The sequence below is a fragment of the Xenopus laevis genome, chromosome 4S (assembly GCF_017654675.1).
Source record: "Xenopus laevis strain J_2021 chromosome 4S, Xenopus_laevis_v10.1, whole genome shotgun sequence".
NCBI classification, from domain to species: domain Eukaryota; kingdom Metazoa; phylum Chordata; class Amphibia; order Anura; family Pipidae; genus Xenopus; species Xenopus laevis.
The window spans coordinates 46,404,156-46,424,165 of NC_054378.1; positions in this window are offsets into that span (position 1 = coordinate 46,404,156).

The following is a 20,010-nucleotide window of genomic DNA, read 5'->3' on the forward strand; positions in this document are numbered from 1 at the left end:
TCTATAAATAACACAAATCTTATACATTTTGTGATTAAAACACTAGGCAAAAAGTTTGTTGAGCAGAAGCCTTATTGCACTTATGTAGAACAATGGGGTGTGCTTTCTTTTGTCAAGGGTGCTATTTACCCTAAGGACAACCATGGCTGTGCAAAATTTAAGTTTAAAGTTTAATGTTCCTGTCTCTAGTGTTTCAGTCTGGCAGCTCAATGATCCAGGCACATCTGAACTGTTACAATTTGCACATTTAAGGTGGCAATACACCATAAAATCCGCTCGTTTGGCAAGGTCGAAAGCGAGAGGATCTTAACCCGATATGTCCACTAATAGCTGGGCAATATTGGATGAATCCGAACGTTCGGCCCTGGGGCCAATACTACGAATGGGTCGCAGGACCACATAAACTGGCTGATGCAGTCCTGGATCGTACGAAAAATCAAACTTAACCGATCGATATCTGGCCAATTTTTGGCCTGATATCGATCAGGAGGACCCGTCGGGAGCCCTTACACATGGGCAGATAAGATGCCGAATCGGTCTAAAGGACCAATATCGGCAGCTTTAATCTGCCTGTGTATGGCCACGTAAAGTTGATACAATCAGGGCTGCCGTTAGAGATCACGGGGCCCCATACAACAAACTTTTTGGGGGCTACCTTGTGCCCGCTCATCCTGGCCCCAAGCCCCACCCCAGATCCCACCCACTCCACACAACAGTTAAAAGACTACACAGACATCAGTGTTAAAAAAGGTAACCCCCACACACACAAGTTATAGAAAGCTATTGGAGACCAGGGCCCCCTTATACATTAAAAAAAAACTTTGGTGCCAGGGCCACCCATAAAAGTTTTTTTTAAAGGCCCCCTTACAAGTTAAAAAAATTGGGGCCCAAAAGAACATTTTTTTAAAAAAAAAACATCGGTGCTAGGGCCCCCCTTACAAGTTAAAAAAAAATTGGGCCCCCAAAGAATATTTTTTGAAAAAACATTGGCGCCAGCGCCCCCCTTACAAGTTAAAAAGAATATACTTTAAAAAAAAACATTGGTGGCAGGGGCCTATAGAATATTAAAATAATACATTGGTGGCCAGGGGATTAATTTTTTTTAAAAAAAACACACATTGGTGTTCAGAGGAATTGAACTCGTGGCTTCAGGACTTCAATTTAGCCTCCTTTCGTGACTTTGGGGGGCACATTTACTATTGGTCGAATATCGAGGGATAATTAACCCTCGATATTGGAACCTCGAAGTAAAATCCTTCGACTTCGAATATCGAAGTCGAAGGATTTACCGCATTTCATTCAATCAAAAGGAAAAATCGTTTGATCGAACAATTCAATCCTTCGAATCGAACGATTCTAAGGATTTTAATCCATCGATCGAACGATTTTCCTTCAATCAAAAAAAGCAAGGAAAGCTTATGGGGAAACCTTCCCCATAGGCTTACATTGGTGCTCGGTAGGTTTTAGGTGGCGAAGTAGGTAGTTGAAGTTTTTTTTAAAGAGACAGTACTTCGACTATCGAATGGTCGAATAGTCGAACGATTTTTAGTTCAATTCGAAGTCGTAGTCGAAGGTCGAAGTAGCCAATTCGATGGTCGAGGTAGCCAAAAAAAACTGGAAATTGTTTAACATCCTATACCATCCTATATACTGTATATATATATATATATATATATATATACAGGATCGGACTGGGGGGCCCGGGGCCCACCGGGACTAAAGTCCAGGGCCCCCTCGACCCCCCTGCCTCCCTACTGTGACGCACTGAACATGCTTGCGCGAAGGCGCTGCTCGGCGCACCTGCGTGTAGGCGCCGCTTCTCACTGAAAGGTGCCGCGCGCATGCGCAAATGACGCTGCGCGGCACATAGAAAAACATTTTTTTCTTTAAAGTATGATCGGGACGGGGGACTGGCCCGGCGGGGGCCCATTAGGGTTTTTTCCCGGTATCCCGCCAGGCCAGTCCGACACTGTATATATATATATATATATATATATATATATATATATATATATATATATATATATATAGTGAATAAAGTACCCCCTCTTGTAAAATATAAGGATATTATAAGTTACCGAGGAGTTTCATGACCATATAAAAACACGAGGCCGAAGGCCGAGTGTTTTTATACAGGTCATGGAACTCCAAGGTAACTTCTAATATCCTCATATTTTACAACTGGGGGTACTTTATTTATTATAATACACAAGTTTCAGTAAGTCATGTGACTGAAATGACATCAGAACTCACCGTTTATAACTGATGACATCAGAACTCACCGTTTATAAGGATATAATTTACACGATATTCATGGCTTTTGTGTATTATATATATATAACAAACAAGGGAAAGTTGTGCTCACCACTATTTTTTAAAACCATTAGGCGGGGGTGCAATGAGGGTGTGACCACAAAATACCCCCGCCTAATGGTTTTAAAAAATAGTGGTGAGCACAACTTTTGTTTGTTATAGTTATACAGGAGCAGTGACCAGCTCCATGTTGTAGCTCCCACCCCTCCCAGCTATAGTCAGGTGATCCCACTGGTGTCTAATAAAAGGGCAGCCAAGTTTGGGAGTTTTACTTTGAAAGCAGCTAGTAAGTTGCAGGTAAAACTTAGTCCCTTTGTAAAATGTATATTTAAAGGAAAACTATACCCCCCAAACAATGTAGGTCTTATTAAAAGATACTGAGTAAAACAGCTCATGTGTAAAATCCTGCTTCATGTAAATGAACCATTATCATAATAATATACTTTTTTAGTAGTATGTGCCATTGGGTAATCATAAATAGAAAATTGCCATTTTAAAAAATAAGGGCCGCCCCCTGAGATCGTAAGATTCACTGTGCACACATACAAACCACATGTAAGGTCACATGAGCCAATTAACAGACAGAGTTCTGCCTTTTGCTTCCTCACTTCTTCCTGTTACAGTTAGTGTTGTAGTATTTCTGGTCAGGTGATCTCTGAGGCAGCACAGATAGAGTCACGAAATGGTGGTTCAAGGCAAGAGATGTAAAAGGGCAATGTTTATGTAAATATATATTCCAGTTTGGTAAGATTCTTTGATATGTCATTCAATTTGATATAAACTATCTGTTGCTTAAGTATTCATTTTGAGGGTATAGTTTTCCTTTAAGCAATTGAATTCTTAATGAATCAGATGAAAATTAAGCGTAGGACTGGCCAGATATGGGATGACTTTGACGTAGTTGGCCAGCTTAAATATATTGCAATATATGAACAAACAATCCCTGTGTTGTTTAAAGGGTAAGGCATTTTTTAGTAGCAGTATGCACAAAATGTCTCACCTTTGACCTTTGATTCTTCAGTTGATAGTGAAATATAGTACATCTCCCAGGATCAGAGGTTGAAAAGTGCTATGAGTTGTACTTCAACAATAGCAGAAGGACTAAAGGAATAATACTGTAGTTCCCTCTTTTGCTGACATCATTGTCAGTCAAGGCAAGTATTTAACAGAATCTCACCCTTTCTATATGCAGAAATTGGTATAGATAGACCATCCTCTGTCTCCAACATTCTTTTATGAAATCACAGAGAAGCCATTCTGTAGTCAGCTATGGTAAATAGATATTATCGGCACCTGTAGAACTCTTCCTATTACTGTTCAATTTTGCTTTTCATTGCATTTTATGTGTAATTGTGCCTAGCCACAGGGTTTAAGTATTTCACCCCTTTACTTCCCCCTGCTATTATTCTCCTATCTAACTATCTGAATTATATTTTTAAACTTTGACTAATTAGTGGGAAGCAGGCCATCTGATAAGAAGAACATGTGTCCATGAGGCATGAGCTACACTGTAAAGGACAACTGACCTTGGGAAATGGTAAGCAGTTTATTAACTTGTCCAAGACATCATTCTAGAAACTTGTATTATAGTTAACAATTCCACTTAAATATAACCCAGGTTATCTTTAATTTTGCCCCCTCCTTCACTCCTCATTAAGCAATTGATGCCATTGTCACCTATGGCATATTTCTGAAATATTAATAGATGCCGTCAAATTTTAATACACACTCTTATTATGTCACTGACCTCACCCTTAGAAATATAATTACATTGAATTAGTTAGTTAAAACATGATTAAAAAAAATTAAAAAACACACATTGGTGTTCAGTAAAATTGAACTTGTGGCTTCTCGTGACTTCAACTTCGCTTCCTTTCGTGACTTCAGGTCTTTTTACCACTTCAGGACTTAAATTTCGGCTGTTTGCGTGACTTCAGGTCTTTTTGCTGCTGTTCGGGACTTCAGGAGAGGCGATGCGGCACAGCTTTGGTGCTGTCAAGGGGGCCCAGCTATTTTGAAAAGTGCTGTTACATTACATGCAGGGGACCCGTCACCCAAAAAAATTATTCAAAATCCTATTTTATCACATTAGTCAAGCAAAATTAACTTTAATTACACTATATAAGTTATTTGAATCTTGTTTTCTTCAGTCTGGGAATTCCTAATTATAGCAAGCAGGCAGGAGCCATTTTGTGGACACTGTTATTAAGGCAAGCCTTGCATCATCTCAGAATCTTGTTTGTGCACAAGAATGGGGGACCTGATGTCCATCCCCATGCCCTGGTTACACAATTAAATGGTAAAGAGAACGGGGGAAAGCGGGAGAGCAGTGACATCTAGGAAGTGCTGAATGGAAAGTGAAAGTAATTGTCTGCCCCGCCTCTATGCCCAGGGCATTGAGGTGGGGCAGACAATATTTGATTGACAGCTGAGATTTTTAAATGAGCTTACAACAGCTATGAATGCTTTAATAAAAAATAGAAATTGGATTTCATGTTTAATTTGAAAATTACTTTTATCATACAGATATTTGTGTCTGGGTGACAGGTCCACTTTAACCCAATATGGGTTGTGCTTTAAAACCCATAGACTTAATTCTATTAATCTATAGGATACTGTATGATGATGATAAATCCAGGAGCGAAACACTTCCTCGGGGCCGAATGCAGGCACATGGAGGGGATTTTAGAGCTGTAACACAATTGTGACAGTACCTGCATGTCCCTGAAGGAAGCAAAACATGTTTACATACACCTGTTTGAGGTATTGAATCCCTCATTGGTCCAGTCAGCCTTTTAATGCAGAGTTTAAAACAGTTTATTGTTATGTAAATCTTTAATACGGAAGTATGTCCAGTGATAAGGCCATGACACACAATACATTGTAATTAGGGTACCTAAAACAACTGTACATCCTCAAAATAGATAATTAAATAAAGCAATGATTTCTGTTGTTTACAAACATTTCTTGAATCTGAGGCTTGTTACGATGTATTTTAGCAACAAGTTGTTTCATTTTGTTTGAAAAACTAACTAGTGATATGAGATGTAATGCTGAGGGGACAATTGTATGAAAAACCAATGATTATCATCATAATAATCAACAACTTTGCCTTGCAAATTAGCCTTCGAACGCTGTGACTGAAGACATGCCTAATAAACTACCAGTCACAAGCCAAATGAACAGCTAATATAAAACAGGAACTCAGTTTTAAAAGGTACATAATACAAGGAATTTGTTTTGCCAAAAGTAGTCATTGGGTAGCTGTTCCTGCACAACAAACAGAATTAAAAACAGGTTGTGCCAGCTTCCTCTCTTTTCTTGTTTAAGTCCATAAATATCTGCACATGTTAATTTCATTACCTGTATATCCCTATACTGTGACCACAACGAAACTCTGGCTCATTGCAGAACACCTTTGCACCAAAGTTTTTTGGAAGCATGCACTCTGTTTGTGTTCTCCTCAAGCTAATTTTTTTACTACATACACCAAAAGTGTGAACAAGAAACCTGATATGTTCCCGCATCCCTTTTTTTGAGTTTCTAAATGATTTGTACTTTAGACAAAAATACATCTTTACCTTAGCATGGATTATGGACAAACAGGTTTCAAAGGTTGTTGTTGTGTCTAAAATATATACTCAAGATATAGAGATATGGAGTAAAGTTCTACAATGGGCTCTGTGTGTGAATGGAAAAGAAAGTAACAAGTTTTACAGATTGGCAACTAGCCCTTGTTAAGAAAAGATTATAAATGCAACAATTCTTGCGGTGGAACAATAACTATGGTCGCCTTCTAACTCTCCTTAATATACACACACATACTGCAACCTAGCAAAGATGCTGGAAGAAGTAGCCAAAGTGGCACTATACTGGCCCTTTCTGTAACACAGTTTGAATATCCAAGGTTGTTAGCTCAGAGCTCAAAATAATTTTATTATCTCTATCAGGAAACCAACACATAGCATATTATTCAATGAAAATGCAATAGAAGATCAGTGCATAATGTATAAGGATACCAGAGAGTACCCCCCATATCAATCCCCCATAGCTGCAAGGGAATTTTTATACTAGAACAGTGAGGAGGACTGAGACGTATTACCGTATATACTCGAGTATAAGCCGAGTTTTTCAGCACCAAAAATGTGCTGAAAAACTGTACCTCGGCTTATACTCGGGTCAGTACGCAAAACCGAAAGGCTGCGCTTCAGGAGAACAAATGGTGTGTGAATGGAGCAATATGGAGGCTTTAAATGAGACGGAAAGGCTGGAGACACTTGGGGGTGCCAAACGTTAGGCACCCCCAAGTGATTGTAGCGATTTACTATAGGAGTGAGCAGCACGGAGAAAGTTACCGGTACTTCCGTCTTCACGCAGCTGCGCATGCGCATTAGAACGAAAAGCCGAACTTTAACTGTAAAGTCGGCTTTTTTGTTCAAATGCGCATGCGCCAGTACAGGGAAATGCGCAGCTGCGCGAAGACAGAAGTACCGTAGCTTTCTCCGTGGTGCTCACTCCTATAGGTCCTGGGGTTTTGGTAAGTCGCTACAATCACTTGGGGGTGCCTAACGTTTGGCACCCCCAAGTGTCTCCAGCCGTTCCCTCTCATTTAAAGCCTCCATTTTGTGTTACCATGCCTACAGTAATGACTGCTGCCCCTGTATGTCGCTAAAATCACTTGGGGGTGCCTAACGTTATGCACCCCCAAGTGTCTCCAGCCGTTCCTTCTCATTTAAAGCCTCCATTTTGTGTTAGGAGCTGTGTACCATGCCTACAGTAATGACTGCTGCCCCTGTATGTCGCTACAATCACTTGGGGATGCCTAACGTTTGGCACCCCCAAGTGTTTCCAGCCTTTCTTTCTCCTTGAAAGCCTCCATTTTTTGTTAGGAGCCATGTACCATGCCTAATTACTGCTGCCCCTGTATGGCACACACTATCTCTTCACTGATTGATATACATAGCTAGACTGAGGCACCATAAATATGTGTTATGTGTGTGTACAAGAGACTTCAACCCATTCTCCATTGCTGACAAACTGCCTTGGCTTAGACTTGTGAAATGTACCAGTTTTCTTTAACCCACTCACCCTCGGCTTATACTCGAGTCAATACATTTTCCCAGTTTTCGTAGGTAAAATTAGGTACCTCGGCTTATACTCGGGTCGGCTTATACTCGAGTATATACGGTATGCTGACTTCAATTCAGAAGCTCAAAAAATAACATGTCTCACTTTTTATTAGCAGCTAAGAAGCTTATCCCAAAATGTGGTTCAGTGATTATTTTGTAGTGAGACGAAACAGCCTTACAGAGCTGTCTATATATTATGTCCATCTGCTGCTGGATCCATAGGCTTTGTATGGAAGTCTGTTTCAGAATGGTTAGTTAATCCAATGATTCTGTGCCTGCCTCAGCTGCTCCTTTTCCTCTTGCAGTGATATTAACTGTTGTACCTTGTCCTGGTCATTAAAGGCATTTCTCCCATATTCCTCTCACAGCCGTACCCTATACTGGGAGGAGATGAAAAGAAAACAAAATGTTATTTATAGCAAATTATTGAATGAGTTACTTTAATATTTTAGTAAGCTTCCGTTAAATAAAGAATTCTGAATACACAGCGTGGTAGCCACAATTGACCTAGTAATCAATGGTGCAGCTGCTATGGGGAAGAAGATGGCTAGAGGGTTGGGGGAAATTTCAGGAAAGGTTCAGTGACAGACAGTTTAGATGAGGTAGCTGGTATAGTAAGGGGAAATGGGGGAGGAGATTTGGTTGGAGGTACTGTTAAGGACAGGGAGAACCACATCCCAGAGGCGCCTGGCGTGTTTATACAAAGACACTGTTGTTTTTGTTCCCGTTCCACATTGCCTGATGAAGCAGGAAATGCCTGCGAAACGCGTTGCAATACTGTTTTGTGAATAAACTATTATTTAAAATTACCACTTTTGTTGGTGTCTGCTTGGAGGAGGTAAGTTCATTACTACCTCCTCTGAATTACCCATTGGGTTTTTAAGTGCTTTTAGCTATTTTTATCCTTTTTGGCGCCTCTGTTTTGTCTTACTACCATAGGGAGAACCACATGTTGTATTTACAAAATTCTCATTCAGGTACCAGTATAAAATACAGTATATGTTTTCAAATGCAAGGAGTCTGACTGGTAAAATTGGAGAGCTGCAGGTGCTGGAGGAAAAATGTGAAGTGATTGGAGTTGCTGAAACATGGCTGAATGAGTCGCATGATTGAGCAGTAAATATCAGAGGATATACTTTGTTTCAGAGGGACAGAAGCAATAGAAAAGGTAGAAAAGGAGGAGGGGTATGAATGTTTGTTAGCCAGGGTTTAAAAGCTAATATAAAGGAGGTGTTGATAAAAAATGGAGGAATGGAGTCTCATGGGTGGAGCTCTTCACTGATTGTAATGTGGCCAGCAGATTAATTGTAGGAGTATGTTATAGACCCCCTAATGTAAGTGAAGAGGAGGAAGGTAAGGTCCTGATGCAAACAGAAAAAGATGCTAGTTTGGGGAGAGTAATGATAATGGGGGATTTTAATTACCCAGATATTAACTGGAGCAACAGTACTGCCAGGACAGTTAATGGGACAATTATATGGCACAGGTTGTTGAAGAGCCAACCACAAACCATGTTATACTAGATTTAGTAGTTATCTCTAATGACCAAGACTGTAATTGAACCCCTGGGTAATAGTGACCATAATGTGATCTCATCTTGTGTTTGGTGCAAAAAACAAATATACAGTACACTGGGGTTACAAAAACCCTGAATTTCAGAGAAGCAAATTTTAGCTCCTTAATGGCTGCCCTTCAGAGCATAGATTGGGGCATTATGTATTCTGATAAAAACACAGAACAGAAAAAAAGTTAATAGGAAAGAAGAGAAATGCATTTAAAAACTGTGGGGACAGAAGCTGCATTTAATGAATATAAACACTATAATAAATGTTGTAAAACAGCAATCTGGAAGGCAAAGATGGGAAATGAGGCGTGCATTGCAGCAGAGGCTAAGTCAAACCCCAAACAATTTTTTAAATATATTAATAGTAAAAAGATGCAAGTTGAGAGTGTGGCTGCTTTAAATAATAGTACCAGTATGGTAATAACAGATACTGAAAAGGCAAATGTGCTAAATCAATTATTTTCTTCCAGGTTTCGAAGCACCTCATAGCTGCACTGTTGGCTTACCTCAAACTAGTCAATATTGGACTCAGGATATGGTTCATAAAGCTTTACTAATAAAGCTTTACTGAAAATTAATGTGAACAAGGTGTCAGGGCCAGATGGAATACACCCAAAATACAAAGAGAGCTTAGTTCAGTTTAAGACCGACCTCTATTTCTAATTTTGTCAGACTCTCTTTCATCTGGTTTGTTACCTATGGTTTGGAGGAAAGCTGATGTAATTCTTATATTTAAAAAGGGATTTTAAATATCCCTGGCAATAGCCTGGCAATTATAGGCCAGTAAGTTTGACATCCACGGTGAGCAAATTATTTGAAGGCTTGTTAAGTAGTAGATGTGATCTATTTGGATTTGTCAAAGCATTTGATACAGTGCCCCACAAACAACTTTCTAAACTAAGGGCTGTTGGGCTTAATGAAGAAGTTTACACAAGGATAGGCAACTACTGTAGCTAAATCATAGTATACAGAGGTTTTTTGTTAATGGTACATTCTCTACTTGAAGTAAGGTTCTTAGTGGGTCCCTCAGGGCTCTGCATTTGGTCCACTTTTTTCATTTCCACTTGTTTATTAATGGACTTAGGGGAGGGTATTATAAGTAATGCATCAGTGTTTGCAGATGACACAAAACGGTGCGACCAATCAATTCCATCCAGGATGTGGCATCCTTGCAGCAGGATCTTGGCAATCTGGGCGGCTAAGTGGCAGATGAGATTCAGTGTTGATAAATGTAAAGTCATGTATCTGGGATGTAAAAATATGCAAGCCACTTAAACCCTTAATGGGACTGCACTAGGCAAATCAACAATGGAAAAGGACCTTGGAGCAATGGCAGTCAGCAGCGGCATGGGCAAATAAGGTCTTGAGCTGTATTAAAAGAGGCATAGATTCACAGGAGCAGGGGGTCATTCTTCCACTGTACAGAGCACTGGTAAGGCCCCATCTAGAATACGCACACGCACATACAATTTTGGTCTTCAGTACTCAAAGAGGACTTTATTGAATTAGAGAGGGTCCAGAGAATGGCTACTAAGCTGGTAAGGGTATGAACAATTTCAGCTATGAGGACAGAATGGCCAAGTTGGGGTTGTTCGCACTGGAGAAGAGGAGCTTGAGGGGTGATATAATAACTATGTTTAACTATATAAGGGGATCATATGATGATCTCTTTGATGCTTTATTTACCAGTAGGTCCTTCCAGCTGACACGTGGGCACCCATTCTGATTAGAAGAAAGGATTTAAAGATTCGGAAGGGGGTTTATGCAGTGACAGCCATGAAGATGTATAATTCTCTCCCTGAATCAGCCGTGATGACTGATACATTAGATAGCTTTAAGAAGGGGTTGGATGGCTTTTTAAAAAGTGAGGGAATACAGGGTTATGGAAGATAGTACAAATTGATCTAGGGACTGGTCCGATTACCATCTTGATGCAGAGGAAGGCAAAAACCCCTGTTTGAAGCCTCTTTGACTTCAAGGGGCATATTTATCAAAAAGTGAAGTTAGAGATCACCACAGTCCACTAGAATGAAATTCCACCATTATCTATTTTTTTATATGGTATTTTGAAAGGCGTATTTATCAGAGGGTGAACCCATTGATAAATACTCTTTTAAAAATCTCATAGAAATGAATAGAGACTGGCGGAATTTCACTCTCGTGTACTGTGGTGATCTCTAACTTCACTTTTTGATAAATATGCCCCTTGGAGTCAAACAGGGATTTATACTTTCCACTGGATCAACTAGCAGTTAGGTAGGTTATATATAGACCTAAAAGGTTGAACTTGATGGCGGTGTCTTTTTTTTATCCTAACTTACTATGTTACTATTTAACCTGTTCTGGCTGGCTGTTAGAAGTAGCCTTCACCAGACAAATAAACAGGGATAACACAATAAAATAAAGTTTGGCACATTCAAAAATGTTACTGTCAGATGAATTAAATGGGGTTGTTTCTGTACCTTGACCTAGATACTAGAGTTGCTTCAGATTCTGTATGTTCTCACTGGTTCTACTGGTTCTTCTGATTATTACTAGTTTTTAAAAAAATGCTTGGCAGCCAGTTGTTTGATCTGTACCATCACACCCCACTTTACATATGCCATTTTCTTGACTTCATTCACCTGGGAGGTTACTGAATAAAAACAGATACCTCATTTAAACAATTTTGACTACTTTATCATTTTAGTTGCCGTTTCTTCCTGAATTATTTTCCTTTTTATAAAATGTTTATGGACTGAAATGCCCAAATCATAGTTTTCCAGGTAAGATGTTATCACAAATGGACAGACAGCAATAGACAGACAGATCAATATACCATTGACAAAGCCATTGACAAATATAAGTCTTTCTGAGAAATTATTTATGCACTTTGAAATATTCTTTATACTCATTATCTTTCCTTTCAGTAGGACTCTGAATATTAATATTTTTCATCCTACATGTATAGAACCATTAAAGGACAAGGAAAGTCTAAAATAGAATAAGGCTAGAAATGCTGTATTTTGTATACTAAATATAAGCATGAACTTACTGCACCACAAAGCCTAATCAAACAAATGATTTATGCTTTCAAAGTTGGCCACAGGGGGCCGTCATCTTGTAACTTTGTTAAACATCTTTACCTGACCCTGCACATGCTCAGTGTGGTCTGGGCTGCTTAGGGATCGTCATAAACAAAGCTGCTTGAGTTCTGCATGGCTGATAAGTAAGGCGGGGCTAGCCCCTGCTGTTCATAAGTATGATTGTTTCCCTGCACAGCAGTTAGGGACCATCTGACAATTCCTATCCACAGCAGTAAATGAAGGGAGAATTTCACTGCATACAATCAGGTTTCTTTTAAAAACGGTACACATTTTTTAATTAAAGTATATTGGAGATAGGTTTCTTTTTCATTAAAGAAAGTAAAAATGGGATTTTATTTTTTTGCCTTTCCTTGTCCTTTAATAACATTTGATTTTCATTTGTCACTATTTAAAGGATCAATAGTCCATAAGTTTTTGCTGCTAAACTCACCTTTGTATAGGGGAATACCCATGGGCGTCCACATAAAATTTTCCGGGGCAGGGCACATAAGTTAATATCATATAGGGTAGCAACCCACTGAAAACTAACCCATTCATAACAATGAAGAAGAAACCTAATTATGCATAATACGGTAATAATACATTCCTAGCTCAATTAATTTTCATTTATGAAAACATTTATAAACATTTAACTATTATTGTTACAGTATTTAGTGCTACTCTGGTCTACTCAGCATAGGTATACGTAGTAACAGCCAATGAACACTCCCTACTGAGTGCATGTTCTTAGCTTAGTCAATCCCTGCAAATGCTACAGGTAAGCTGCTGCCTACCAATTAACTTTATTACTGGCACTGCAGACTTCCCTTCAAATTCTCATTCCAACATCAATGTACAAGTAAAAAATGATTAAGGCGTGCCTTAGGGTGGGAAGGTTAAAAACGTTTTGTAGTGTTGGGAATGAAATTTACAAACAATGTCCTGGAACTAGCTAAAGAACCCAGGGTGGGACAATTGTCCCCTCTTGCCCCCTTCAACTGACACCCATGGGAATACCCACAGTGACACAGTTTTAAGGTATATCATTCTACCGCCAATGAAAAAAAATGTAGGTGGTTGTTCCAACTAAATGTATGACTTTTGAAATACATTATTGACCACTATAGTCAGGCCATGCCACAAATGCTAGCAGACTACTTATTAGCAAGGCCATGCCTACTAGCATACTCAGTCATAACTGCATAGAGGTAATGAAAATAATCAGAACAATTGATACACTCTTAATATTTCCATTAGACAAATGTATTATTAACAGGGTAAAGTAGACCTTATAAGTAATATTATTCTGTTTAGAAGTGTTAAAAAAAGCTGATTTTCATTTGGATATATGTACTTTTGCTTTATTAAATAACCCTTATCAGTAAGCACTGAGGGCATATGTAGTAGCCTGATTGCTAGCATGAACATAATTGTGTCAAACAATATTCATTGTGGGCTGTCATATTATTTCAGGCTTTGAATTTGCTGTAAATTAAATTCATTGTAGTGCAGAGAAGGTAAATTACTGCAGATTCCTGTTCAACTGATACAGCCCACCCCTAAGAGTGCAACTGATGCTTATTTTCTCATTGATTTTGAGCCAAATCAGCTCCAGCATATCTTAGTATAATCGTAGTCAAGGGTTGAAGGTACTCCACAACAGCAACTAACTTGCACCCTGAATATTTTCCCTCAAAGCCACCCCCCAGCCCAGTGCACCTGCACTGACCCGACAGTCCAACACCGTTGAAAGACCTTCTGTGCAGTTTCAGTGACGCTGAGCTGGGGGCGGCACGATCCTTCCATAGGCTTATTATGAGTCAAAACAGGACTTCAGCCTATGGAAGGATCTCTCCACCCCCAGCCCAGCATCACGGAAGCAACACAGAAGATCCTTTAGTAGTGTGAGCGGTCAGCTGCGAAAGGTGCGCAGGGCTGGGAGGCGGTGGCTTTGAGGCAAAATATTCCGGGTGCAGCACATACTTCATACTGACACATTCTTATGATTTTTATAGGAACATGTCAGTATCGGTTTAAAGGAAAATTCAACCCCCTAGGCGCAAAAATCCCTCCCCCCTCCCCTGCGTCAGCTAACAGTTAGGCAGATTTAATTTAAACAAAAAAGTTGAACTCAATGGATATGCCTTTTTTCAACCTAATTTACTATGCTACTTCTACTGTATTTAACCTTTACTTGATACAGCCAGTCTCATATCTAAACATTCAGGGGAATTCTATCAGGTCAGCAGCTGCTGTGACAATGTGACTTTCGTTTCACTTAGACAACCACAACTCACAAGAAGTGGAGTAGAGAACTGTTAGATCAGACTACAAAAGTAGACCACATTGCCTACATTTTTTGTTTGGAATGTAGTATGAAATCCTAAAGGGATACTGTTATTCCTTTGTATTGGGCTCTTTTGAGTGGTGTAGATCATATAATCCAATGCGTTGATATGAATGCATCATTATGTTGGTACAGTACTGTAGAATGTTTGAAGTTAACGTGATGCTATAAAGAAACCATGCTTTTAACTACACAGCATGCAAAGGGTTAAATAGATTGTGTTATTTTATGTCACATTAGAGTGCCACATTGTGTCCTATTCTGCCATGTGACAAGTTGCAAATCTTGCCTCAGGTAATACATTACTAGGGATGACACTTTACCAGCAGTGCATAATATAGTTGAGATGCTCCACTGGCCCCACCTAATTATAAAAGTTGAATAACTCTTACCTCGTCCTAAGCCACTTACTATATTTGTTCTCTCTGTTTCCCTAGCTCGGCCAATTAATGACTTGGATGGGGATGTGGACTTGGCTATGGATCTCAAAACCTAAACCAAAGATACTCAGACCTCTCCCAACCAAAGTCTCTCATTACTTAGTTTCCGGTTCCACCTACAGTAGCTGGACAAATGCTACACTGAATTAAATAATATAAGAGATAAAATAGGACACATGGTACAAGTAAGTAAGCATATAGAGAAATGTATGATATTGACATACAGCAGCTGAGCACATAAGCTAGGATCAGTAAGATGAGTGAACTAGTAATGGTTTGGTGGGTAGGCTTTGCTTGAATGTGTATGAAGGAGTTACATAGAACAAAATTATCTTAGTGGAGAGGTTCTGGCGTTAAGGTTATCTATGTAAGGTAGAGTTTTGCCTATACAGGTATGGGGTCCGCTACCTGGAAATCCCTTACCCAGAAAGCTCTCATAGACGCAATTTTATCCAAATAATCCAAATTTTTAGAAATGGTCTCTTTTTCTCTGTAATAATTAAACTGTGCCTTGTACGTTATCCAAACTAAGATATAATTCATCATAACTGGAAGCAGAACCAGCCTATTGGGTTTATTGAATGTTTACTTTCTAGAAGACTTAAGGTATGAAGATCCAAATGACATAAAGATCCATTATCCGGAATGCCCCAGGTCCTGAGCATTCTGGATAACAGGTCCCATACCCCAATATGTATTTTTGACTGAAGTTAAAATTTAATTTGAGAATTTAAAAGGAATAGCAGGTATAAAGAGGTGCAGTAGAGAAGTATTAATTGGTGAGGTGAGAATCTTATAGCCATATTCTGGATAAGATCAGAGTTGATAAGTGAGTAAGAGGTTAATAAAAAGGTTGCAGTATCTAAATTGGAAGAAGGATTTGTATAGCTCTGTTTGGGCAAGGGGAAAACCCTAATCTTTTTACCAACATATTGGGGCAGATTTAATAAACAACAAGTGACTAACGCTGGTGACGATTCGCGAAACGTCGATCTGGCGAATGGACGTTACTCCGCAAATTCACTAACATGCAAATTTTACTGAACATTACCTCTTTCACCAGACTTGCCTTCGCCAGCTGAGACCAGGCAAAGTACATTGGAGTGCATAGATCTTCCCAAAGTCCCAAAGAACGCTGGCGTCTTTTCCTTTTTTCAGAGTGATAGCCTGCAAAAGTCCTTTTGTGGTAACCGGGTTCCCCAATACATTTTCTATCATATGGAACATTAACTATACAGTGGGTTCATGTGTTGGGCATTATAACAACTATATTTTCTTTATTAAGGTTCTTGTGTAATGTAATGTATTTGCTGCAACAAATACGTCCATTAAACTTTATAATTTCCCACTGTATGCAAATTAGCCTGAGCGAAGACCTCTAACTAAGTTGCGCTAGGCATAATTGAGCGCTAGCACATCTTCGCTTTGATTGACGACGTAACGCTAGTGAAAATTCGCCAGCGTTCGTCGCCCTGGATGCAACTTCGCATTTTAATAAATTATCGTTGTCTGAGTGTATTTTCGCCTGGCGAAGTGTAGCGATGGGAGCAAAGCCATCGCTGGCAAATTTTCGCAGGTTAGTAAATGTCCGCCATTATGAGGTAGGTAGAGAAAAGAGAAGAATGCAAAATCAAAGCAATAGACTGTCATTAATGGCAGTGTCAGTAGTGAATATAAAATCACTTTTGTGTTTTTCTAGGTTAAGTTTAAGGAAGCATTAGGACAGCAAAGACAATATAGCATAAGGCAGTGGAATACAATAAGTAGATTATTGTCATTGCAAATAGAAATTAAAATGTTTTTTTGCCAGCAAATTGCATCAAACTAACCTGGATCTGCTTAAACCCTTTTCTATAAACACACTTAGTAGATTAACAAGTTGCGTGCACTCACCCTCTTAGATCCACGGGTACTTATCCACCGTGCTACAACAAAGTAAGCGTCCCCGGATCCAGACGAATTAATGTAGATTAAGCAATAGTACTGTGGAGCACATAGGTGGTTGTGGAAAAATCAAGTGTTCTTTATTGAAAAAATTGTTTTAAAATTATCAGAACAGTATACATGTGGATATGACAACCCCCACACTTGACGCGTTTCGTGGCATCACGCCACTTCCTCAGAAGCATAGGGAAACCCACCCCCAACATCGTTAATAAAACCACAAGACCCAACCCCTAAAAACATTAAACCAATCAAATCATTAATTATATAATAATGATCGACATTCTTGATCAGAAAACACAGATCTCTCTGTTTATGCCACCTACTGGTCAGGTCAGGCTAATCTGAGAAATAGAACTTTGTCACAATTTATATCGACCATGTTGCAAAAAGCTTATAAAAAACTTATAGAAATATAACACTTAAATAGCAACATATTATGAGTAGTCAAATGATATAAGATATCCTGTTCTATCACAGACTAATATAAGTCATAACGTGGGGATGAATATAGAAAAGCACCAAAAAAAAAATAAAAAAAAAAAAACAACAAAAACTAAATAATAATCAATATTATATATATTAATGTAATGAAAAGTAATAATGATAAATATATTATACACAATCAATACCACAAATAATATAGAACAATATAGAACAAAACTAAATATTAGGAAGTACATCAATTACAAAAGCAAGAAAGCTCCCATTCTCTATTAAGCCCCCAAAAGGCTCGGTAGTTTTTAGATAAAAAATCCAATAGGCTTCCAGCCTCAATAATTTCTGATCCAAATCACCTTTTCTTATATTTCTGGGGGGTCTATCTATAATTTGAAAAGACATACAAACGGACCCCTGATGTTTTTCAAGTATATGTTTGGCTATTGCAGATTTGGTGTCCAATCGGTCAGTTGCTGAAATATGTTCCAAAATGCGAGTACCCACTCTTCTGATGGTTTTACCCACATATTGGGCCCCACACTTACACGTCGCCAAATAGATCACCCCTTTCGACATACAGTTAAAATATTCCTTGATATCATATACAGTACCCACCACTGAACTCTAAAACTGTTTAGATATATTAATCCATGAACATGATTTACATCTTGTGCGGCCACATTTGTAGGTCCCCTTAAACTTTAACCAAGGTTTATTCTCACTTTGTCCCTTAGACGTATATAAACTTCTAGAAATATAAGATGCCAAATTCTTCCCTCTTTTGTACACAAAGGAGGGTGTTTTATCTAAAAGTTTAGCCAAAACGGGGTCCTGTAAAAGTATCCCCCAGTATTTATTCACACTCCTCCTGATCGAATAAGTGTCTCGACTATAGGTGGTACAGAATCGAACAACAGGTTGTCCTCTCTGAACACGACACACACCAGATCCTCCCTCAAACTTGGATTTAGGATGCAATAATTGCTCTCTATCTGCTAATACCGCCTTATCATACGCTGTTTTGATCATATCTTCACTGTAGCCCCTTTCCGCAAAGCGATCCCACAAGCGCATAGCTTGTGCATGGAAGCTATCCCAAGAAGAGCAGACTCTGCGTAACCGCAAAAATTGCCCAACTGGGATGCCCCTCAGACATGCCTCTGGATGGCTGCTCTCTGCGTGGAGAAGAGTATTACGAGTAATAGTCTTGCGGAAAAGATCTGTGGAGATCTTCCCCTCATGGCTACGTGTAAGTGTGGGGCCCAATATGTGGGTAAAACCATCAGAAGAGTGGGTACTCGCATTTTGGAACATATTTCAGCAACTGACCGATTGGACACCAAATCTGCAATAGCCAAACATATACTTGAAAAACATCAGGGGTCCGTTTGTATGTCTTTTCAAATTATAGATAGACCCCCCAGAAATATAAGAAAAGGTGATTTGGATCAGAAATTATTGAGGCTGGAAGCCTATTGGATTTTTTATCTAAAAACTACCGAGCCTTTTGGGGGGCTTAATAGAGAATGGGAGCTTTCTTGCTTTTGTAATTGATGTACTTCCTAATATTTAGTTTTGTTCTATATTGTTCTATATTATTTGTGGTATTGATTGTGTATAATATATTTATCATTATTACTTTTCATTACATTAATATATATAATATTGATTATTATTTAGTTTTTTGTTGTTTTTTTTTTTTATTTTTTTTTTGGTGCTTTTCTATATTCATCCCCACGTTATGACTTATATTAGTCGGTGATAGAACAGGATATCTTATATCATTTGACTACTCATAATATGTTGCTATTTAAGTGTTATATTTCTATAAGTTTTTTTATAAGCTTTTTGCAACATGGTCGATATAAATTGTGACAAAGTTCTATTTCTCAGATTAGCCTGACCTGACCAGTAGGTGGCATAAACAGAGAGATCTGTGTTTTCTGATCAAGAATGTCGATCATTATTATATAATTAATGATTTGATTGGTTTAATGTTTTTAGGGGTTGGGTCTTGTGGTTTTATTAACGATGTTGGGGGTGGGTTTCCCTATGCTTCTGAGGAAGTGGCGTGATGCCACGAAACGCGTCAAGTGTGGGGGTTGTCATATCCACATGTATACTGTTCTGATGATTTTAAAACAATTTTTTCAATAAAGAACACTTGATTTTTCCACAACCACCTATGTGCTCCACAGTACTATTGCTTAATCTATAAACACACTTACAAATTGCCAAGCAATATTTAAACATTTTGACTTCTTTAGAGGTATAGCCTGGGTGCAACTTTCAGTTTTCCCCAAAACAGTACATTGGTTTTTCAGCTTTTTAAATCTGCTTTTTAAATCTTTTATAACTTCTCCACCAAGATGTAGTACTCTAAATAATGTTTATTATCAGAAATATATTTTGCTATAAGTGCAAAAATACAAATGATCTGGAAACAACAGTTGTGTCCAAAATCTGATGGCTGGGAAGCCTCTCTCAGTAATATGCCTTGTGCTGCACTCTTGCAAATGATAAAGTGGAAGTGGTATGTTTCGCAATCTGCCACTAATGCGTGAAACTGAATTGCTCGCTGGAAGAGCTCTCCAAGAATATGTTCTTATTGTGCGATGTTATCAACATATTTACTGCCTTTGTATTTTCAATTCTGTTTTATGTTCTAACATGGCAATGTAAAACTAGACTGCACAGGGCCAGAACTAGGCAGAGTAGGCAGCTGCCTGGGGGGGAACAGCATGGGGGTATGGAATTTGGGGGTTAC